A 22,805-nucleotide genomic window follows, 5' to 3' on the forward strand; every position below is an offset into this window, starting at 1 on the left:
CATACACAGACAGCTAGATAAATGTCGACCACCAAAGACAGTATAGACCCCAATAGTAACATAGTGCGGAAGGCTGAAAAAAAGACATATTTCCATCAAGTGCAGCCTATTATCCCCCAATGTTGATCCAGAAGAAGGCAAAAAAAAAAACAAGTAGATAGAAGCTGTTTTTTTTTTCATTTTAGGGGAAAAACATTTCTTCCTGACTTCAATCTGGCAATCGGAATAATCCCGGGATCACCGACCCTTCTAAAGCAATTAGTGATAATAACATTTAATACTGTTACACTCAAGAAAGGCATCCAGGCTCCCTTTGTACTCTTTTTTTTCCACGCGTGAAAAACGCAAATCTATCAAAAAGGCCATCTGCTGGTGCAAAATTCAAGTTAATTGACTGCAGTTGGCCAATGATTTCCTATGGGCAAAATTTCACCCGTGGAATCCGCAATTCAATTTTGCCAGTGGACATGAGGCCTAAGCATAGAGGGCTCCCCTTGTGACAGTCATAGTCCAGGGTATAAATAGATGATGGGAGAGATCTCTGTATTGGAGGAATTTACATTTTGCACCTTGAATGCTGCCACGTCCTCCTTCTATGATTCTAGATTGGATCCTTGGATTCTGGTTCTTGGAGCTTCCATTATGGAGTCAGAAGTGGTTATGGCAATGAAATAACTAGCCAAAAATAAAGCACCAGGCATAGATAACATACTGGCAGAGCCATTGCGGCCAGTACCAGTGAAAACTATCACGGCGCTGTGCCAGGCAGTATGGGCATCCACACAATGGCCGCAGGACTGGAAAAGATCTGTCTTCATCCCTCTACCAAAGAAAGAGGACTTCCAGAATTACTCCAACTACTGAACAATCGCCCTCATTCCGCATGCAAGCAAGATCCTTCGCAAACTTCTACAGGAAAGACTGAGATCAGCAGTTGAAGCGGCGCTCCCTGATGCGCAGGCAGAATTCCAGCGAGGACACGGCACCCGCCACCATACTGTAAACCTGCGATGGACCATAGAAGCTCAAGAATGCCAAAAGAATATCTACATGTGCTTCATTGACTACATCAAGACCTTTAACTGCGTCGACCTTGACAAGCTATGGCGCCCCCTACAAGAGCTGGGTGTATCAGCACCTCTAGTCAAGCTAATAAAATCACTTTATATCAATCAAGAAGCCCCTGTGAGGACACAGTATGGGGACACAGATTGGTTTGGGATCGGCAGAGGTGTCCGACAGGTCTGCATCCTCTCAACCTTCTTGTTTAACCTATATGCGGACATGATCATGCGGAAAATGGACCTAGATGAATTGGAAATGGGGTGAAAATAGGTGGTAGAAACATCAACAATCTCCGTTATGTGGCTGACACAACTCTGCTTGCAGAAACAGAAGCCGGTCTGAAGCAGCTGACATGGAAGAGTAAAACTGAAAGTGAAATAATGGGCCTCTACCTGAATATAGAGAAGACAAAAATTATGACAACTGCAAAAAATGGCCAAATTTAAATCAAAATGGACAATGAGGTCATGGAATGCCTCCAAAGAATCTTCCTTGGCTCAAACATTGACCAGGCTGGAGAATCTATGACAGAGATAGAACGTAGGATGGCATTGGGGTGAAGCGCAATGCTAAACATGGACAAGATCTGGAAAAGTAGGAATATCGGTATAGCAACTAAACGCAGGATAGTGCAAACCACCGTGTTCCCCAGAGCCATGTATGGATGTGAAAGCTGGACTGCAAGGGAAGCTGATAGGGGGAGGATTGATGCTTTGGAGCTGTGGTGCTGGCGAAAGCTGCTGCGTATACCCTGGACGGAGAGTAGAACAAACAGAGAAGTCCGGAATTGTATAAGACCTGATATATATCACTGAAGGGCAAGATGGCCAGACTCAGACTCACAGAGGACAAGATGACTGGGCTCAGGCTCACAAAGGACAAGATGATGAGACTCAGACTCATGGAGGACAAGATGGCCGACTCAGGTTCACGTATTTTGGCCATGTAATGCGTGCAGAGTTGCTGGAAAAATCTATAATGCTTGGACAGATGAGCAGCAAAAGAAGACCCAGCCACCAAGGAACACGATGGCCGATACTGTCAGAGCTGATACTGGCATGGATATCACACAACTGACAGAAGCAAAACCGAAAAACATGGAGGGAGGGAGCCTTTAGGGTCACCCAAGGTTGTGAACGACTAAACGGCTAACAACAACAACAACTTACCCATTGCCTGAGACTTAGATCTTTCCTCAAGGAGCCCATCTGTGGATTTTCATCATTTTATGACTTGGAATTTGAGGGGGGCTCATCTAACCCTGTAACCCCCTCCAAAGTAAGTGCATAATCACGCTCTTTCGTCTTTTTGTGTGTTCCCCTTACACCCTGGAGCGCTCGGACACCTGTTTTTCTATTTCGCCCCCTCCATGCATAATTCCCCAAGGAGGTTCTACACACTTGGATTGAATTCCTAGCACTCACCATTTGTAGACGTCTCATCAATTTGAGGTGGATGCTGGTCTTCTACATTGCTGTATCACTTGGCTATCCTGAATTACAGCTGTGATGGTTCGTCAATCTGATGGATTGGTCAAACCGGGTGAGTTCCCTCTTTTTCCTTAACTTGTGACATATCAGATTTCTTCGGATTGCAGTCCCATTTCTTATTTATGTACACAGTTTTAGGGGGATTGGTAGAGTTCTGGATTGCTTCAAACTAAACTCATCACTACTCTCTGGATATTATAGTCCATCCATCCGCCTTTATTACTTTAGTTGCCCACCTTTGAACCTGATATGTCTTTCTTGAGTATATTTGTGGTCTAACCAGTGATTTGTAAAGAGGAAGAACAATGTTCTCATTATGTGCCCCTTTATCTATTTTGCCTTGGCAGCAGCTGCCTGACACTAGTTGCTCCAGTTCAGTCCAGTCGAACAATGAAAGGCAAGTTCTAGCATCTGCAATACAGAATAAACCAACCTAAGATAGATCAACCTTTATGCGTTACATTTATCTTGCTAACTGGATAACTTCTATATATCTAACATTTTTCAGACCTTGTATCATCCACTACTTCTGCAGACTAAGCCATTTTTCTTGATTGTGCATGCCCCGTCCTCCGTGTCCCTGACCCTCATAGCTAATGTCACGTGTCTCCCCACCATACTTTCTGCTGTCATAGTCCCCTTATCTCTGTTCTATATATTAGTATCTATGACATTACTAATCATACAACGGATCCTCTAAATTCCTGAACTGAGAGGATTGAGGAAATATCTATTTCCACTTCCTAAAATTCTCGCCGATGTTATCTCCGGTAATCCAGCTTTACATACCAAATTATAAATATCAAACTATATTTCCTCGCAAAGTTCCTTGACATGAAAGATTAATGCACCTAAGTCTATTTACCCTGATTATATCTTGCAGATTACTTACTGAAGAACACACTGTATCATCAGATCTCACTCTACAACTTGTGAGTTTGTCCTTGACTTGACATTTGGTATATTGAGTGCTTAGAGGTGCGCAGGAGACTCGGCGGGGAGACGGAGGCATGAAATATTGAGTGACAACACAAACTTTTCTCTCTCAGGATGTGTGGAGCTTGTTCTGCAAATAATTTCAAATTATATATTTATAATGATGGTTATCAACCTTCTCCGCGCTGTCACGCCCCATTCATGGGCTGGAAGAGTGCGCAGCCTTACTGCAACCTATTAATATTAACTCCTTGGCTGGTCGCTGTATGGAATTCTGGTATATAGGATTGGAATAAAGCTCTTTTTAACTTTTTCTCAAGCTGGATTTCCCTACACTTCAATGCTATTCGGCAGCTCCGTGCACAGGCATGGAGAAGGAAGCGATTAGCTGGATGTCTATGTTTTTATCATGTGTGAGAGTGTTGCAGGTAGGTGGTGTTGTGAGGCAGATTTAGGATACAATGGAGCAGAAGGAGTTTTTAGAAAAGCTGGTTCCCGTATAAATGTAGACCATTATTAGCCCTTTTTATAGTAAACCTGCTAAAGTATTGTCCCTAGCGGTGTGCACGCCTAGTGGTTTAACTGAGGCCATCCTCACTTACAGTTTCTGGCCAATACACTCCTCAATGTCCTCCTTATTCTTGATGCGCGGCTCTACAGCACAATCCAACACTCTCTTTCGCTGACATTGGGTAGTCTCCATTTCCTCTGCACTATGCTCTCTACCTTCTACAAACAGTCCTTAGACAACCCTCTTGTCATACAGCTTCAAACTCTTTTATAGTGCTGACATCATCTCACTAGAATGTTCCCAGCCACAGTTCTGTTTAGAGCGACAATCTTGGTGCTCCATTGTGAAGCCCCAAACACCCTTTTGAGAAGCCCTTTACAAGCAAATCAGAGGACAAGGTTTAGCCTGCAGAGTGATTATTAGTGAAGTAGAAAAGGTAAAGTGTCACATCTGTCCAGTCCTGTTGTAGGAACTGGCCAATAGGTCCGGAAACCAAGATAGACTGGAAGACGTGTAGAATACAGGGGGTTATTGGGTTGCTAGATGTGCAGGATAATACAACTAGAGATGATAGAAACAGAGGTAGAGCCTAAACCCTTTCCCTAATCTACCTCAACTGAACCTGGTGATTAAGCAGAACACCCACCCTGAAAAGGGTAACCCACTTCTAGAAACTGTCAGGGCTGGTTAGGAATGAGTGACTGGAAGTCCCTACAACCAACCCTCTCCCCTACCTACTTGCCCCCTGGGCTAACCCCCAGGGTGACAAGTGGGTGGTGGTCCCTACACTGCACTGAAGGAACCCCAGGGACAGGGACCAACTAACCAGAAGACAGAAAATGACAAAAAAGCTGTTTAGAAAATACATCTGCGAATCCTTCCAAATACTAACGTAGGCCGACCACCTCGCAACCTGTGGTATGCAAAGGGACAGTTGTCAAATGGTCCTGGCTTCCTGTACCCCACTGTATCAACTTGGAAGCTGCCCAATCGATAACGGGGTTATGTAGTTGCAACCACGGTAGCCCCAAAACAACATGAACCGACAAACCTTCCATCACCAAAAATGTACAGATCTCTGTATGTAAAGCTCCCACTGAAAACCTTAGTTCCGGTGTAATCTTCTTTATCAGAGCCGCGGCCAGCAGAATGGCATCAATTACAGAGACTTGTACTTTGGTATTTAAATCTAGCAACTCAGAAGCTATACACTTGACAAACTCAAAATTCACAAAATTAACTGCAGCCCCTGAGTCGACAAAAGCGTGACCAAAAATGAGGCAAGAACCCAACAGAATAGAGCAGGGGAGAAGCTCCTAGGCAATCCTTCTGGAGAGCAAGGAGCCTGAGTGGATGTTAGCTGGAGAACAATTAGCACCCACTGGTAGGGACTACCAGTCTCTGCAGAGCTAAATACCTAAAACCCCGCCTAGGTCGGGGCGGAGCCTGATGATGAAGCAGCCGGTAATGCATAAAGACTGGCCCTCCTCTGGCCACGCCCCCTAACAGTGGAACTCCGAGCCCGGCCGCCAAGGCCCTGCCCAGCAGCGTCACGGATCCCACGCCCGACACCGGCCCAGACGCCAGTCACCCCATGCAACCCCCGGGCGACACCGCCACGTCCGCGCCACACACCCCCACCGGCGACCGTAAGTCCCCTCCTGACAGAAACTCAGATTCCTTATCCTACATTCCTTATCCATGTCTAGATGTAAAATGCAGGGGAGGAAAAAAGTGAGGACAGGGCATTACAGAAGAAACAAAAGAACAAGACAAGACCAGAGTACGAGCGCAATCAAATTCAGAACAGATAAAGTCCAAAGTTCCTTAAAATAAGGTACAAATGAAACACTTAGAAGCACAAGATGTACATTCCTAACAAATGAGCTTGACCTGAATACAAATGTATTACCAGCATCCTCTGTCAAGAGGAGCCAGACTAAATGCTGTAATAAGAGCATTGATAGGCTGACGGAACCCAGTCAGTCAACCAGCACTATACCAGAAGGGAGATGCCAAAAGTCACTGTGCATCTCGTGGTCTGGCACAGATGCTGAGGGAAAAACATCTCCCTTCTGGTATAGTGATGATTCCCTTCAACTTTTTTCCTCTACTGTATTTTAGGCCTAGACATGCATAAGAAATCTCACTAGATTCCTTATACATGTCTAGGTAGGTGTAAAATACGGTGTTGCAGTGTCACGGGTGGTGGCATTGCATATAGCTCTTGCTAGAGTGTACTGGTGATTTACCTTTCGTCTTATTCCCTCCCAGAACCCAAGCGTATTGAGTCATGCATGGTTTGCTTGGTGTTGTTGCATGCATGAGGTTCTGGTTGGGATTCCCTTGTCTGTTGCTGTGAACTGTGTCCTGTTCAGCTTGTATGCCATTTACCATCTATGGCGAGCCAGGCTCCTAGGTTCCAGCCTGCGTCCAATTGGGTTGATTGCCCTGCATTTAGGCAGGACTCCAGGGGTTTAAGTTGTCTTGTTAGAGTAGAGACTCAAGCGACAACGAGGACCTTTGTCGTGGGCTCGTGAGCTTAGGTATCTTGGTCAAAATACGAACCAATACCTCATAAGTACTTTAGCTATTCCATCTGCTTATGCGTGTTGGTATTCTAGGTAAGTGTTTTGTTGCTTGTCAGTCGATGTTTCCATGGCCTGCACAGATGTAATATAATGACCAGCTTTCTATTTGTGTTTGTCCTGACCATGGTGTGCATTACACTCAAGACCAACGTCACAAATAGTATAGTTCAAATCCTACACAACAGGACTGTTGCTTAATTGCCTGTGATCCTAATGGAGTGCCCCCCTATTTTTAAGTTGAAACCGGCCTCACTTACAATTCTGTTGTGCAGAAGTCACCTCTATTACCAACCCAAAGGGAGGAATGAAAATCCACGAAAACTGCAACAGAGTCATGACTCTACTGCATTTTTTTATGGATTCTGGTCACAGCCCTGATACCCCACCATGTTGGGGACGTAGCACAGCCTCTCTTTCTTTGGTGGCAGGCAATCAGACTAATCCCTCGATTACTGACTCTTCTGAAATTGTAAATGAATATAACATATACTATTGTATCGCTTAAGAAAGGCATCCAGGCCCCTCTTGTACTCTTTTATCAAATGTGTCATTAACACGTCCTCAGGCAGAGAGTTTCACAGTCTCACTGCTCTTACAGTAAAGAACCCCCTTCTATGTCAGTATAGAATCCTTCGTTCCTCTAGACGTAGAGAGTGCCACCTTGTTACAGTCCTGGGTATAGATGATGGGAGAGATCTCTGTATTGTCCTCTGATATATATTTATACATAGTTATTAGAGTGCCCCCTTGTTATAGTCCTGGGTATAATAGATGATGAGAGAGATCTCTGTATTGTTCCCTGATATATCGATACATAGTTATTAGAGCGCCCCCTTGTTACAGTCCTGGGTATAATAGATGATGGAGAGATCTCTGGACTGACCCCTGATATATCTATACATAGTTATTAGAGCGCCCCCTTGTTACAGTCCTGGGTATAATAGATGATGGGAGAGATCTCTGTATTGTCCCCTTATATATTCATACATAGTTATTAGAGCGCCCCCTTGTTACAGTCCTGGGTATAATAGATGATGGAGAGATCTCTGGACTGACCCCTGATATATCTATACATAGTTATTAGAGCGCCCCCTTGTTACAGTCCTGGGTATAATAGATGATGGGAGAGATCTCTGTATTGTCCCCTTATTAGAGATGAGCGAACGTACTCGTTACGAGTACATACGCACCCGAGCACCGCCATTTTCGAGTACAGCAGTACTCGCGCGTAAAGATTCGGGGGGCGCCGTGGCGGCACGGGGGGTAGCAGTGGGGAGTGGGGGGGAGAGGGAGAGAGAGAGGGCTCCCCCCTGTTCCCCGCTGCTACCCCCCGCACCGCCGCGCCTCTCCCCGCCCCACGGCGCCCCCCGAATCTTTACGCGCGAGTACTGAAGTACTCGAAAATGGCGGTACTCGGGTGCGTAAGTACTCATTACGAGTACGTTCGCTCATCTCTACGCCCTTATATATTCATACATAGTTATTAGGTTTTCTCTCAACCGTCTTTTTTCTAAACTATATAACCCCAATTTTGATAACCTCTCGGGGTATTGTAGTCCACACATTCTTTTCATTACTTTAGTTGCCCGCCTTTGTACCCACTGAAGCTCTGATATGTCCTTCTTGAGTACCGGTGCCCAAAACTGTCAATAATCTTCCATATGTAGTCTGATCAACGATTTGTAAAGAGGAAGAACAATATTCTCATCATTTGCCCCTAGACCTCTTCTGATGCCCCCATGATCCTATTTGCCTTGGCAGCAGCTGCCTGACACTGGTTGCTCACGTTAAGCTTCCTGGTTGACACCTGACTGCACAGACATTGCCTCTTTAAGATTCGAAATGTTAAATGCAAGTTTCTAGATCCTGTCAGAGTTTGTTGCTTTACCATTTGCTAAATCAGGCTGCTCATCTGTAGCAGGGACAGGTGCCAGGCTGCGCAGCATATTGGTACAATCAGAAGGCAAGCTCAGGCCAGGCATTAATAAACAGCATAATCTGGATCGCATTAAGTCAGGCCGGGCACAGCGTGATTTAGCATCCAGCTGAGGTCTGGAGTAATCAGGACGATCAGAATATATCACAGTGGACATGGAACGCGGGGAGACGGCCAACAGCTGAGATACTGATGTATTAGTTGAGGGAAGATGATTTCAATCACCGTTGCCAAGTGCCCCTCATCTCCACCGAGAGGCCCACGTTGGAACAATTTGTCCCTACATTTTTCTTCCCCTGGAAATTTTTCAACATTGTCCAACTTTACAATAAATCTCGGCGCGGTGATTGCAGTTCTCGGCTTATAAAATTTTCAGCGTTCCCTCGCTGTGCGGATCTCTTCACTTCACCCATTGTAATGCCATAAATTAGCAGACAAGACGGAGACACGGGAAGGATTTAAAGCGATAGGGGAGATTTCTCGGGCTCCTGGCAAGGCAGACGGCTGGCAACGGTCTCTGGGGGAGCGGGAAAGATTTACTATTGCGAATGCATCGGTTTTCTGATGCACATTGGCCAGAAAACTGTCCTACATGCTTTGCACCACGTTTATGATGTGTTTTAGACACTTTGGGCATATCTTCTTAGACTGGCATTTCATAGAGTTTCTGCCACATATGTAATAAGAGTCTTGTGCTTTTAAATACATTTGTGATGTTGAGTGGCGCCTCCTTGTGCCAGACTTAAGCCTACCTAAGCTATGAGTTGGCGTAGGTTTCAGCTGCAATGGACGCCAATTTCTGGCATATATTATAGTAAATGTGAAGAGCTGCCCCGGCTGGCCCCAAAATCTAGGCCTTAGCCACTTTTCGGAAAGTGTCAGGGGCTGGCATTGACGTCCGAAAAGTAGTATTTTGTTTCATGCACCAAAATTACAACTTTTGCACACCGGAAAGTTAGCGTACAAAAGGTAATAATATGCCCCCAGCGTATTCACTACTGTTTGTATACCAGTTTTTTGCAACTTTTCTGACTTTTATATTGGGCCCAACCAGTTTTTCAAAAAGTAGTCAGGGCCTCGGTCTGGAGTAAGGAGCTACCGCCAGACTAATGTGACACCAGACACTAGTGTTTTAATACATTTGTCACTTTTAGTTTGGCACATTACACTAGTTTACGTAAACTCTGTGCCAAGCTAAGAGTGGCAAATGTATTGAGAGGCTAATGCCTATTTTTAACATTGATCATATCTAGTGGCATCCCCGGTCTAAGTAAATATGCCCCTTTGGAGGAAATCATAAACCATTTCACACCAGTTTTCTGGCATTAAAACTTTGCAACGTCTCTGCCTTCTTGCACCCTGCTCATCACTTTACTAAAAAAGGGGCAGGGCTTAATAAAAAGGGGGCATGGCCTCACAGGCCTATAATATTATCTATAACATAAGTCAGAAGCTGATGTTAGTTATTAGAGATGAGCGAACTGAACCAGTAGGCACTGGCCTAACCCTAGGGGATGTAGGGGATGCGGTTGCACCCAGGCCCAGGAGCCTTAGGCGGCCCATAAGGCCTCTTTTCTCCATGTAGGGAACATAGTACTATGAATAAAGCATTATAATTGGGGCCCTGTTACAAGTTTTGCATTGTGGCCTATGAGCTTCAAGCTATAACTCTGTGTCAAGGAGTTAAAGGGGTTGTCTCGCGCCAAAACGGGTTTTTTTTTTTTGCATAGGCCCCCCGTTCGGCGCAGGACAAACCCAAGGGATGTGTTAAAAAAAATATATATATATATATTACTTACCCGAATCCCCGCTCTGCGACTTCTTCCTTCTTCCTACTTCTTCCTTCTCCAAGATGGCCGCCGGGATCTTCACCCACGATGCACCGCGGGTCTTCTCCCATGGTGCACCATGGGCTCTGTGCGGTCCATTGCTGATTCCAGCCTCCTGATTGGCTGGAATCGGCACACGTGACGGGGCGGAGCTACGCGATGACGTGTAAAAGGGGGTGGAGCCAGAACGCCGCTCGTGCCTGGGCCGACCAGAAGGGAGAAGACCCTTCTGCGCAAGCGCGTCTAAAAAAGCAAGAAGACCCCGAAATTAGACGGAGCCATGGAGACGGGGACGCCAGCAACGGAGCAGATAAGTGAATAACTTCTGCATGGCTCATATTTAATGCACGATGTATATTACAAAGTGCATTAATATGGCCATACAGAATTGCTGAACCCCACTTGCTTTTGTGAGACAACCCCTTTAAGAGAAGTTGGGGGCCCCAAGATAAACTTTTACACCCGGGCCCATAAGCCTTTAGCTATGCGCCTACCTGTAGGACCTAAATTCAGGTTAAACTTTGCTAAACAATTCAGTCCATTGAGACCTTAGGTAGTTTGTTTCTGCTGAATCAAAAGTAAATTCATAAAACCCTCTAAAACAAAGTACTGAAAAAGAGGATGGTGGTGGTGGTCTTAGTAGTTAGCACTGTTGCTTTTCAGTGCTGGGGTCCTAGGTTCAAATATCACCAAGGGCAACATTGCATGGGCTTTGAAAAACCCATACAGATGTTGCCCTTGGCCAGAGTTGAGCCTAGGACTCTAATAAAATCATTGCCTGCCTGTAAATGTATCAGTCTGTCATGTAATGTGGTAGAAGTGAGTGTATAACTAGGAGTGATTGAGAGCAGGAAAGGAGTTCCATCTTCAGAGAGTTCCATCTGGTCTACTACCTGAGTGCCACCAAACACAGAGCCACATGTAAGCACCTTCAACTTCTTTGTGGTGAAGATGGAGGAGAAGGAGAGATATCCCATAGCAACTGCATTCTGGATGTGAGAGGAGTGAGACCCAAAATACAATAGAGAGAGCACTCGTAAGTAATTCTGTATAGAGAGACCCAGTGCAGAGGTACTAATTCAATCCAACAAGTTGTTCCTATATGGCCGTCCAAAGCCTGGATTACCGTGTAGAAGTACACTACTCAGTCACACCCACGCGTCTCCAGTGTGGGGTGTTAATCTCTAAAGTAAATAATTGCTGCCGGAGTGTCCCAATCCAGGAGCGGTACCTGACAGATAACACAGACAGTAGGACCGGTTTCATCCTGTGTATCCTCCCTGATCTCTGATCTCTTTTCTTCCTGCACTGTGAAGAATTGCACCTGAATTACTGTAAATAATTGTTATGCAAACGTTTTATTACAAGTAAGGTTATACCGGGCCCTAACCGTTCCTGGGGACCCGAGGTACTATACACCAGTTCTGTGTTCATTCTTCGCTGTGTAGCATACTGGTGTGTGGGAACGGTGGGGTCACGAGTGATAACTACAACCCCCCTCATCCTGTTTATTGGCATTCCCTATACTAGGGATGTGGAAGGTGTTCTGCAACCCTGCTCTGGCCTTGGCTATGTGTCATCCCTCCAAAAAGAGAGCTGGTAAGTGCCACCATGACAAGCCAACACTTATCCCTCCCAGCTCTTCAGGTTTGTCAAGTGTCCGGGGTCATCCCTCTGGGTGCTGCGTATGGAGTTTTTCAAAGTCCACTCAGATGTTGGTGAGATTTGAACACAGGACCCCAGCACTGTACATTTCAGACTAGCCAGACATGTGTCAAAAGATGTGCGCCTCTTTAGGAACTTGGTGCACTTCCCTCTGGATGTACGATTGATAGGGGTACAACCGCTGAGACCCCGGGATCACAAGAACGGCGCACCCCTGTAGTGAATGGAGTGGTGGTGTGCCAGTAGACGTGTAACCTGAAGCTTCTGGGCCCCAGTGCAAAATCTGTAACAGGGCCCCCAACTATAATACTTTATTCATAGTACTGGGCTCCCTATATGGAGAAAAGAGGCCTTATGGGCCCCCTAAGGCTCCTGGGCCCGGGTGCATCCCCTATAGTTACGCCCCTGTGTGCATCTATCACCACCGCTCTGTTCATTGCCTATGGAGATAGTAGAATGATGCCCTTAGCTATTTTTCTTAGTCTTCCAAAAGTGAAGGGAGCTCAGTTCACAAATGGGTACCACCGCTCCACAGGGAAACTCGGGGTGCCCCCTTCCCATGATACCTGCAGTTGGACACAGATCGATCATATATGATCACCTATCGTGAATCTGTGTTCCTGCCATCCCCATGGACAGTAGCACACACGCTCATCTACCGCCTCATTCAAACTCCTCGTCCCTGTGGTTGCGCAGAAAGGAGACGTAGAGGAGCTCAGAATCCCCATTCTAGTGATCGGTGGGGTTCTCAGTGATGACCACCGGTGATCAGATATACCTGTGCAGCGGGTATAAGTGTTCATTATGTGAAGCTGGCCTTAGGGCTTAAACAGAAGGGTGTGATTTTGTCCCGTCTTGTGGCTGTGGAAAACACTGCAAAACGCGACAAATTGAAGCCACTTGTTTGAATGGTTTCGTTTTCGCTAGCAGGATTCTCGCCCGTTAATACTATCTACTAGAAATATAGGGCAGAACCCTTTGTTTCGCTTTTTTTAAAAAAAAACTCTTGTGTAACAGCGCTGAGTTTGAATAGTCAAAAAAAACCCACGAAACCCCGGTTCCTGCACTATTACGCAACGTAGCGGCGAGCATATTAGCGCATGAGCCCATCTGTTTAAGCCCTAAATCTACAGGTCTTGGCACGGAATTGCCACTAGGATTCTGCCATTTTCAATTCCACATCGATATCTGCACTTAAGGCCTCATGTCCACGGGGTTAAAATCCGCAAAGTTTCTCCCGCACGCGGATCCGCGCCCCATAGGGATGCATTGGACACCCGCAGGTAATTAAAAACCTGCCGATGTCATTTTTCCCGTGACATGCTCCATTTTCTTGCGGGTCCCCCGCAGGGACGGCTGCCGCAGGTTTCTATTGAAGCCTATGGAAGTCGTCCGGATCCGCGGAGACCCGTACCAGAATTAAAACTCACCTGCACTGGACGATGCGGATCTTCCTTCCTTCGCGGTTGGATCTTCTTTCTTCGGCCCGGCGGATGTACCCGGCGCATGCACGCAGCACCTATGGGGTGAGTGGGTCAGGGGATGGTATAGTCTCTCCCCATGGAGAGTACCCAGATGGGGTGTGGGGACACCTAATAGATCAGTAAGGAGACTTATAGGGCCATGCTAGCTCCTCTGGGAAATTTATGCAAATAAGAAAGATACCTCTACAGCGCCACCTATTGGATGGCAGCATTCCTTCAAATCAAAGCGACTTATAACAAGTCTTATCAATCATTGGGAATACGAACCCAAGCCAGACAACCATGCACAGACAGCTGTTTCGGGGTGATTGCCCCTCCTCAGTGCGTAGAGGTATTTTTCCATCTTTCTCTTTTGCCCAAAAGCATGGGATTTTTAGTAAATAGATTTAGCAGTTTGATTGCCCACCCTGAGGCACGAAATGCGGGCAGTGTTTGGAAATACCCTTTCATCAACAAATCCAGCTCTGCTACATCTGTAACGTGTACTTTATAGCTTGTGGTTTAACCCGTTGAATCCTTCATTGGCTTCCAGTGCGGGAGGGGCGAGAGCTGCAGTGAAGGGTACGAGGAGGGTGGTTCAAGGAGACACATGATGACAGCGAAATTTCCGTCCGCCCGTGTAAATAGAGCCTTTACATTCGGCGGCGGCGCTCATTGCTGACTTGCATGATCAGACCCTTGACTTTAGGCTTTCAGACTTTACCTTTGTTGCTCAACGGAGACCTACAAACCTTTTTATGTAAATTGCTTCCCGGCGACCTCTGACCCCAACTAAGCGGTAAAAATAGCTTTCGTGCAGAAGTCTGGCGAGTGATTGAACGTGTCACATGGTCACCGCGGTGCTAAATATGTATAACCACATTCCACGCAAGCTCTGCAATGCACAACGGGGTTAACATATTCCTCTCCCTGTCATTCGTACGAGGCCGCGTCTAACCTCCCGTGTACCCCGGCTGGGGAGGAAAAGGCTTTCGAAGCGGCATTTGGAGACCTGAATTTTGAAAGGCTGGATGATCAGTATGTGTCGTCTCATCTGACGGGAAAAAAATAGGCCGATTCGTTCCCGCCGCGGAATAATAAAAGCAATTCTGAGCCATTAAGATTGAAATGGGAAACGCAGAAAAAAAAAAAGTGACAATAATAAATATTTGTCATTGCGCTGTTTATGTGTTGATCAGAATTCGGGAAGACTGAAGATGATTGAATCTCCCACTGTTCGTGATAAAGCGGCAATAGTTCCCGTCTCAGTAAATTGATTTCATTATTTCTCGCTAAAAAGACGTAGAAAATTATACTTTAAAGGGTTTTCTACCTAAGTTTTCATTAGTTTTCTGCCTGATTTGTCTTAAAGGGGTTGTGCAGTTTTAAGCTATTGACAACCTATCCTCAGTCATTAATGGTAGATTGGTCAGGGTCAGTCGCGCAGCACCCCCACCCATCAGCTATTTGTGAGGCTGGTGCACTCATGCACTGAGATGATTTCTGCAGGAAGCAAACAGCTCCATTCTTACTATAGTGGACAGGCTTGGTATTGCAGAACAAGTTCCCATTCGTTTTAATGAGAGCTTGACCTGCAATACCATGCCTGGTCACTACAGTGAGAATGGAGCCATCTGCTTCCTGCAGAAATCATCTCAGTGCATAAACTTGCTTGCTTTGGTGAACAACTGACTGCAGGGGATTCTGGGCAATAGACTCTGCCAATTTACTCTTGATAATCTATCCTAAGGATAGGCCATCAATAGTTTATATCTGGGCAACCCCTTTAAACTAAAAAAAAATGGTTTATAATATATTTTTGTAGTCTGCAGGAAAAATTTGCCATGGTGCCATCTTTCATTTATCCATTTGTTCTCCTTAAACTTTTTTTTTTCTTTTGGGGAGTTTTAGGAATTTTTTGTTATATTTACTGGATTACACAATCTGGTGATTTTCTTGCAGTATAGTAGCCTGGGGAATAGTTTATCATCTGTCAATATAACTCACCTCATTATGGGAGTGGACAAGAAAATATACACTATCCTACTAAAGTATTGAACCCCACTATCAGTAGAATGGATCATGCTTATTAGCATGCCATGTGTCGTAAGTCTTTGGAGGTGTCAGCCATAGTTTGTGATGGAAACAGCATGCCATTGGATGTATGGATTACGCCGCTGCACACAGGCCATCCATCACAGAGCGCCAAGCATCAGCTTGTTTATAATGGGGCAAGGAGCGTCGTCATTGGACAGTTGAGCGATGTTAAAATGTTTTATGAAGTGACGAAATTACAAATACAGCAGTGTCCATCATTTTGGGAGAACTTATTAAACATTTGCAGGAGGGATGGAGGGAAATACTAGTTGAAGTGTATCAAACGTTAGTAAAAAGTAGAGTATTTGATGTCATAATAGCCAAAGGAGCCGCACTAAGTGTTAACATATGGGGATAAATACTACTTGTGATTCTTGCTTTGGTGCTCAATTACTTTTGGAAGGACAGTGTGGATGAACACTGGATGGCCACTTTATTAGTGACCCCATCTAGCAGCATGCTGGACCTTCCTTGGTCTTTAAAACTGCAGCGATTCACTATGGTATAGATTCCATAGGTGATGAAATCATTCTGCAGGATTATCGGCCCCTGTGGACAGGAAGCTTCTTGTAGTTGCCATAGATTAGATGGCGGTGCTGACATGTTCTGACCAGCTGACAGGAAGGGGTCATTGATTCATGCTGCTTGTGCCGAATTCTGACCTCCCATCAGCACAGAAATCTGGATCCATCTGACCAGGAGATGTTTTTCCACTACTTAGGGCTCAGTCACACGGGCGTTTGTACCCGCGTCTGTCAGTTGCTTTTGCCGGTCGCATCTAAATAGAACCAATGCTTTTCAGAGGGAACAAGCACATGTGCGAATTTTACATGCGCACAAACGCATGCGGCGAAAATTATAGGACACCGGTTTGCAGAACGCATGTAACTGCATTCTGCAGCAAACTGGTGTTCTGTGTATGTAAAAACCCCTGGATGTGAAAGCATCCAGGGGTTTCACCTTGCACTCAATGGGGCCAGCAGCAGCACCGACCCCATTGAGAACATATAGTGAAGATCGCGATCCTTTGCCACAGTGTGACAGCTGTGGCAGAGGAGCGCAATGTTCTCCCATTGAATTCAATGGAGCCGGCAATACAGCCGGCTCCATTAAAAGCAATGTGCTGCCGGCAAGCCCTGCAGTGATTTTCGAGGAAGAGCTTAAAATATAAGCCCTTCCCTGAAAAATAATCCAAAAATGTGTAAAAATAAAAAGAAATGTATACTCACTAGAGATGAGCGAGCACCAAAATGCTTGGGTCCTCGGTTTTTGAGTCGAGCTTTTCGTAAAATTCGAGAGCTCTATTTGAGTAATGAACCCCATTGACTTGAGCATTTTTATATGGGACCCGCCGGTTGCCGAGCTTTTTTTCTTTTTTTCCTGTGTTCGTGTTTTCTCTCTCTCCTCCGCCAAGCCATCCACAAACTACCATTGATGTGCCCAGCGTCGCAGCGGTGAGGGGTCAAATCTTACACATCAGTGGCGGGGAGGGGCCAAAACTGGGGCGGGGTCGAACACGGCGTGATGCTTGCTCGAGTAGCGATTACCATCGAGTATGCTAATACTTAAATGAGCATCAAGCTCGGAGGAGTACGTTCGCTCAAATCTAATACTCACCTATCTGCAGCTGCCGGGGCTCAGCCGCCTCTTCTCCTGCACTGCATAACTGATGCGGTCAACAATTTGCGCGTCAAAACGCCCGTGTGACTGAGGCCTTAGTGATACAATTTTTGCGCTCTTTTGCCTACTGGAGACTCGTCTTTCTGTTTTTCTTCTATGGCAATGGTGCTGGAGCTGCTGGTATAGCCCATCTGTACTAAGGAACAGCGAGTTATGCATTCGGATATAATAGTTGGAGAACTAGCGTTGCATCCACCTACAACTTGCTTGACTATGCAAGGTCCATTGGTCAGAAAGATTCCTGACCCCCTCCTCTGACCCCTCTAACAAGTTCCCCTCCACACCGTTACATGAGAAAACCCTTCATTGGTTCCAAAGCCCCCATAATGTCAACTCTACTCAAAGTAAGAAAAAAAAATAACATTAAGTAAAAACAAATAGATACTGTTGCCGCGCACACATATTGTGCAAAATGCGCACACAAGAAAAATTGTAGCATGTTCTATCTTGGCGCAAATTACGGCCATATGAGACCGGCGTAACACTCATAAAGAACTTCTGGGGCAGGACGTTCTTCAAGGTCCTCCACAGATCACACAGCACACAAGAAATATAAGATGGAGCTGTCTTCAGGTGACGGATCATCCTGTTACAGGTAGGGGGCAGTACAGGCCATGTAGTACCGCACTGTGCTGCAGAGATGTGCTATCCGATAGCCAATCAGTGCATGCGCTGCAGTAATATGGGCGGATCTTCCAACCAATCTCATGCTGCAGATCCAGACCAGCTATAATATTGTATCTTGAATGTAATTTCAAGTTACTATAAGCAAGGGAAGAGCATTGTATGTTTGACACATTGTATCTTGTAGGACCACTGTATGTGTAGCCCTGGATAAAACTGATGCCCAACCATGCATTTCACATTGAAGAAAACAAAGATTTTCAAGCAACTTAGACAGAATGAAAGATTCTTTTATTTCAGCATTTCAATCATCACACGGATAAAAACCCCACATAGATGTTTGAGCGCCTACATGTTTCGAGCAGGAGCTCATTTTCTTCTATACGGATTAGCAGTGGCTCTCTGCTTCCGGGCACTCACTGGGGAATACCAAGGCTTGGTGAAATGTGAGCTGACAATGTCTCCAGCGGGTACATTTCACATCACATTGCCCTTTACAATAATGGTTTTCACTTGCAATACCATTTTCACCACAGTCGCATCAAGTCTGCATAGAAAGCAATATAACATATCTCAAGAGATTCACTGAGGAGTGCAATGACTATATACAAGCATTCAGCTTTTTCTTTCCTCTTCTGCTTTTTCCCCTTTCTATCCCTTCTCTTTCTTTCTCTTCTTTTTCTCTTATCTTACTCTCTACCCTTATTCTTCCAGCTCTCTTCCTTTCACTTTCCCCTTCTGTATTTTCCCCCCTTCTGTTCCTTTCCTTCCCCTTTACTTCTCTCCCTTACTACATATTCCTTTGCCTTTCATTCCTCTCACCTCTTATTTTCTTAATCCTTCACTTTCTTTCTTTCATTCTTTCTTTCTTCTCTTTCCTTCTTTCTTTCTTTCTTTCTTTCTTTCCCTATGTGCCTTCTCTTCCTTTCTTTTTTACTCCTCCCTTCTTTACCCTTCCATTCTTTACTATCCTCTCTTCCTCTCCTCTCATCCCCTCTCCTCTTCTCCTCTGTTATTTTTCCCTTTCATCCCCCTCTCATCATCTCTCCTCCCCTCTCTGCATTTTCCCTCTCCTACCTTCTCTTTTTCTCTCCTTTCTCTTCATTTCCCTCTTTACCCTTTGCCCCCCCTTTACCTTCTCATCTTCTCTGTTCTCCTCCCTTTTATTCCCTTCTCATTTTCTATTCTCTTTTATATTATTTTCTCTTCCTCTCTTCTCTTTTCTCCTTACCCCCTATTTTCTTAATTCCTCATTTCACTCCTCTTCAATTCTGCTCTTTACTCTTTTTCTTTCTCCTCTCCCTTTCTCTTTTCCTAATCCCTCACTTCTTACTCTTTCCTGCTCCTCTCCCTTCTCTTGCCTTCACTTCCATTTCCCTTCTTGCTTTCTCTTTCCTTCCCTTTTTCTCTCACATTTTCTCTTCTCTTCCCTCACATTTTGTTTTACCCCTGTCTCTTTTACCATCCCCTTTTCAATTCTTCATTTCTTTCTCTTTTTCCTTCTCATCTTCTCTCTCTCTTCCCTTTTCATCTTCCATCACTTCCCCTCACTTCCCCTATCTTCTCTTCTCATCTCCCCTCTCTTCTACTCATTCCCCCTCTCCTCACTTCTTATCATCTCCCCTCTCTTCCCCTCATTTCCCCTCTCCTCCCTTCCATATCCGTTCCTGCTGTTTCCTTCTTCTCTCTTCTGATCTCCTCTATTCCTTCCTTCAGTTCCTTTCCTCTTTCTCCTCTTTTCCTCCTGCATCCTCTCCCATTTTCTTTTCACTTCCCTTTCCTTCTTTCCTTTCCCTTTTAATCCTCCCTGTAAAGTTCTGCACCAGTTACAGCAAAGTTCCCCATAATACAACCCTCAGCTACTGCAGAACCTCTTTGTGTAGGAAAAGAGTAGTCCATTCAGTTCAATCCAGCGCCAAATCACACAAATATTATTTATCCCAATGGAAACTGTCCATCAATACATAAATATAAAAATAAATTATAGTGTATGAGCTGGAGAGCTGAGATTTACGCCGCTGTATATCTGTCCTTAGTAGCTGGGAGCGATTTATGATCCCTATGTAGTTTAATAGGACGGGGATTGAAGGAGGAGATAGCGTTCATAATAATGATGGAATTTCTCCTGATTTTAGCACATTACTCTGCATTATAAATAGCTGTCAATTATCTCCCCTGTCAGCTTCCAGCTCTCTCTGATGTTTTATCAACGCCTCCAGCTGTGCAGCATCCCGGCTTCTCGTGACACTCAGGAAACGCCAGGCGCTCTCTAAGGTGGCATTAAATACCAGCCCTCTTCGGGCCCGGCTGGCGCATTTTGCTCTGATGTGAACTGCGATCATCTAAGCTGTTTATTTATGTGGAATCGAATGTTAAAGGCCAAAAATGGACCAAGTCGGTAGAAAAGGGGTCATGAGTGGAGGAGGAGGGGGGAGCGGGCATTGGGGGGGGGGGGGGGGTAATTCAAGCAGTAGCCATTAAGAAAAGCAAGCTAATAGCTTGGAGGGCATGTCTGCAGATACTGACATTACACGTGTGAAGCTGCTGCGGCCACAATGTTGATCCCTCTGATTTTTTGTCTGGTCAGATTAATGTCCATTCTGTCGCTGTGTTTACAGATGAAATGATTCCTCCCGGTCAGGACAAAATCTAATCAGCAGCCGCCTCCGTCTCATAGGGATGTAGCAGAGCCAGATTTGTCATTTAAGTAATTGGGGTGGCATTGTTTATGCATTAGGATAAGACAGTGCCAGAAGTCCTATGTACAGTGCCAGCAGTCCTATGTAAAATACACACAATATATAGGTGCATCGTAGTGAGCAGTGATGGAGTTACACGAGGGGTGATCAGAAGTCCTTGGCTTTGTCATCCTCATTTGTTTTCACATGAGTGAAAGTTCTAATCATTTGAAATCGCAATCTTTGCAATACTTTGACAACTTTTCCTATGATCTCACGTGTCGTTCCTATGCAGGTGTGAAGACCACGAGGGACGTCAGCAGCAGATTACACTGTAAAGCACAGCAGAGGTGAGGTTCAAGGATGTCGGCCAAAGACTTTCACAGCAACTTGGTGCAACTATTAGGCAATAAGTGCACTTCATACTCAACAGGGAAAAACTGGACTGCCAGATTTACTTTGGGGACTAGGATGCCCCAAGCCTTTATGTTGCCCGAGGGGAAGTGTGAAATGCCCCCACAAATAAAAAAAAAATCACTCATTTTGCAGAAATTGAAAGAACCAATATAATACACGCAACACATATTTGAACCATTGATACTGGTCTGAAGCAACAGAGTAAAAGTCTTACCCAGTAGTAAGTGTCCACCTTAGTGGCCAAATAGTAATCGTTACCATTATTGTGGCTAGAGCAGTACTAGTGACTCTCATAGTGGCCCTAGTAGTAATAGTGTCCCTGTCAGTGGCCCCAGTAGTAATTGTGTCCCCCATAGTGGCCCCAGTAGTAATAGTGATCTCCATTTGTAGCCCCAGTAGTGCTAGTAAACCCCATAGTGGCCCCTGTAGTAATATTGTCTGCATTATTGGCCCCAGTAGTAATAGTGGTCCCCATAGTGGCCCCAGTAGTAATAGTGTCCCTATCAGTAGCCCTAGTAGTAATAGTGAACCCTATAGCATTGCCAGTGGCATTAGTGGCCCAATAATGAACCCATAGTAATAGTGTCCCTCATAGTGGCCCCAGTAATAATAATGCCTCCACTTGTGGCTCCAATTGCAATAATGACCCTCGTAGTGACCCTAGTAGTAATAGTAACTCCCATAATTGTCCTAGTACTAATAATTCCCCCATTTGTGTCCCCTGTAGTAATGGTGACTCTCATAGTGGCCCCAGAAGTAGTAGTGTCTCCATTTGTGGCCCCAGTAGTAATTGTGGAACCATAGTAATAATAACCCCAATAGTTTCACTAGTTTTCATAGCGTTTCATAGGAACGCTGACGCAGGGAAGTATGGGGGGGCTCTCACACCCTAATTACAGCAGTGGCGGCCACTGGATCAGAACTGCGGAGAAAAGGAGTTGCTGCCCAGTCAGCGGTGCTCACAGGTACCAATTTTTTTTTTTGTACCAGACACTAATATGGCTAGTAAAAAATAAATACCCCAACTATGAAAAGCCGAGATTGGAATCCCCCTTTAAGTGTTTTGCACTGGGACCCTAAAGCTTCAAACAAAACCTTGGACAGTAAGTTATACCAAATGACAAACTCGTCTCGGAGCATCTGGGAACTCCAGCTTTGCTGCATCATGATGCAATACAGTTTGTTCCTTCCTAAAATAGTCATTAGACTCTGGCTGTTGTTGCGTTGGATTGAGACTGCAGGGAACCCCGGAGGAACGGCTGAGATATAGTGAGGATTCTCAGCGGAGTCACTTAAGTCATCCCTCAGCATGAAATATGTATTAAAACGTATATATTATTTAGCGGAATGATAACCTTGAAGCGCCTGGAGTGTTCATGGTTAACTAAATGCTGTATAAATCTGCAGGGTTCTTGCTTTCTCCTCCTAGCTACATGTCAGGCTACGGGCACGGGGGTTTTATGGAAGAAAACCGACTTGAACTCGGTGGAGGCGATCCTCTGCAGCTCCGGAGATGAGATTAGCTTTCATGGGAATAAAGTTTAATCACTGTATAATAAAAAGTTCTGTAACTTTCTAATGTACTTTGTGTTTCAGTTCCTCATCGTTTTTCAAGATCTCTGCTTGCTCTCAGTGAATGAAAACATTTATGTTTATAATCAGGGTTTTGGCTCTATTTCCTTAGTGAGTCTCCTGCAGATTTTACTGTAGGGCTTTCCGCTGCGGGGGATCAGCTGCATTTCCACTCTTTCCACCGTGCCCTTACTGTATGCCTTAGGCCGATTTTACACGGCTGAGTAAATCACGCGGGATTTGTGCATTGT

The 22,805-nt window shown here is 45.2% G+C and overlaps 1 long non-coding RNA gene across 1 annotated transcript; it reads left to right on the top strand.

The window, feature by feature from the left end:
- The first annotated feature begins 3,450 nt into the window (after positions 1-3,450).
- Positions 3,451-22,645, top strand: LOC136582159 (uncharacterized). Its single transcript, XR_010787148.1, has 3 exons — positions 3,451-3,487; positions 20,861-20,915; positions 22,579-22,645. It is a non-coding gene; the product is annotated as an uncharacterized lncRNA (long non-coding RNA).
- Positions 22,646-22,805: the final 160 nt, after the last annotated feature.

The sequence above is a fragment of the Eleutherodactylus coqui genome, chromosome 11, assembly GCF_035609145.1.
Source record: "Eleutherodactylus coqui strain aEleCoq1 chromosome 11, aEleCoq1.hap1, whole genome shotgun sequence".
Taxonomy (NCBI): Eukaryota; Metazoa; Chordata; class Amphibia; order Anura; family Eleutherodactylidae; genus Eleutherodactylus; species Eleutherodactylus coqui.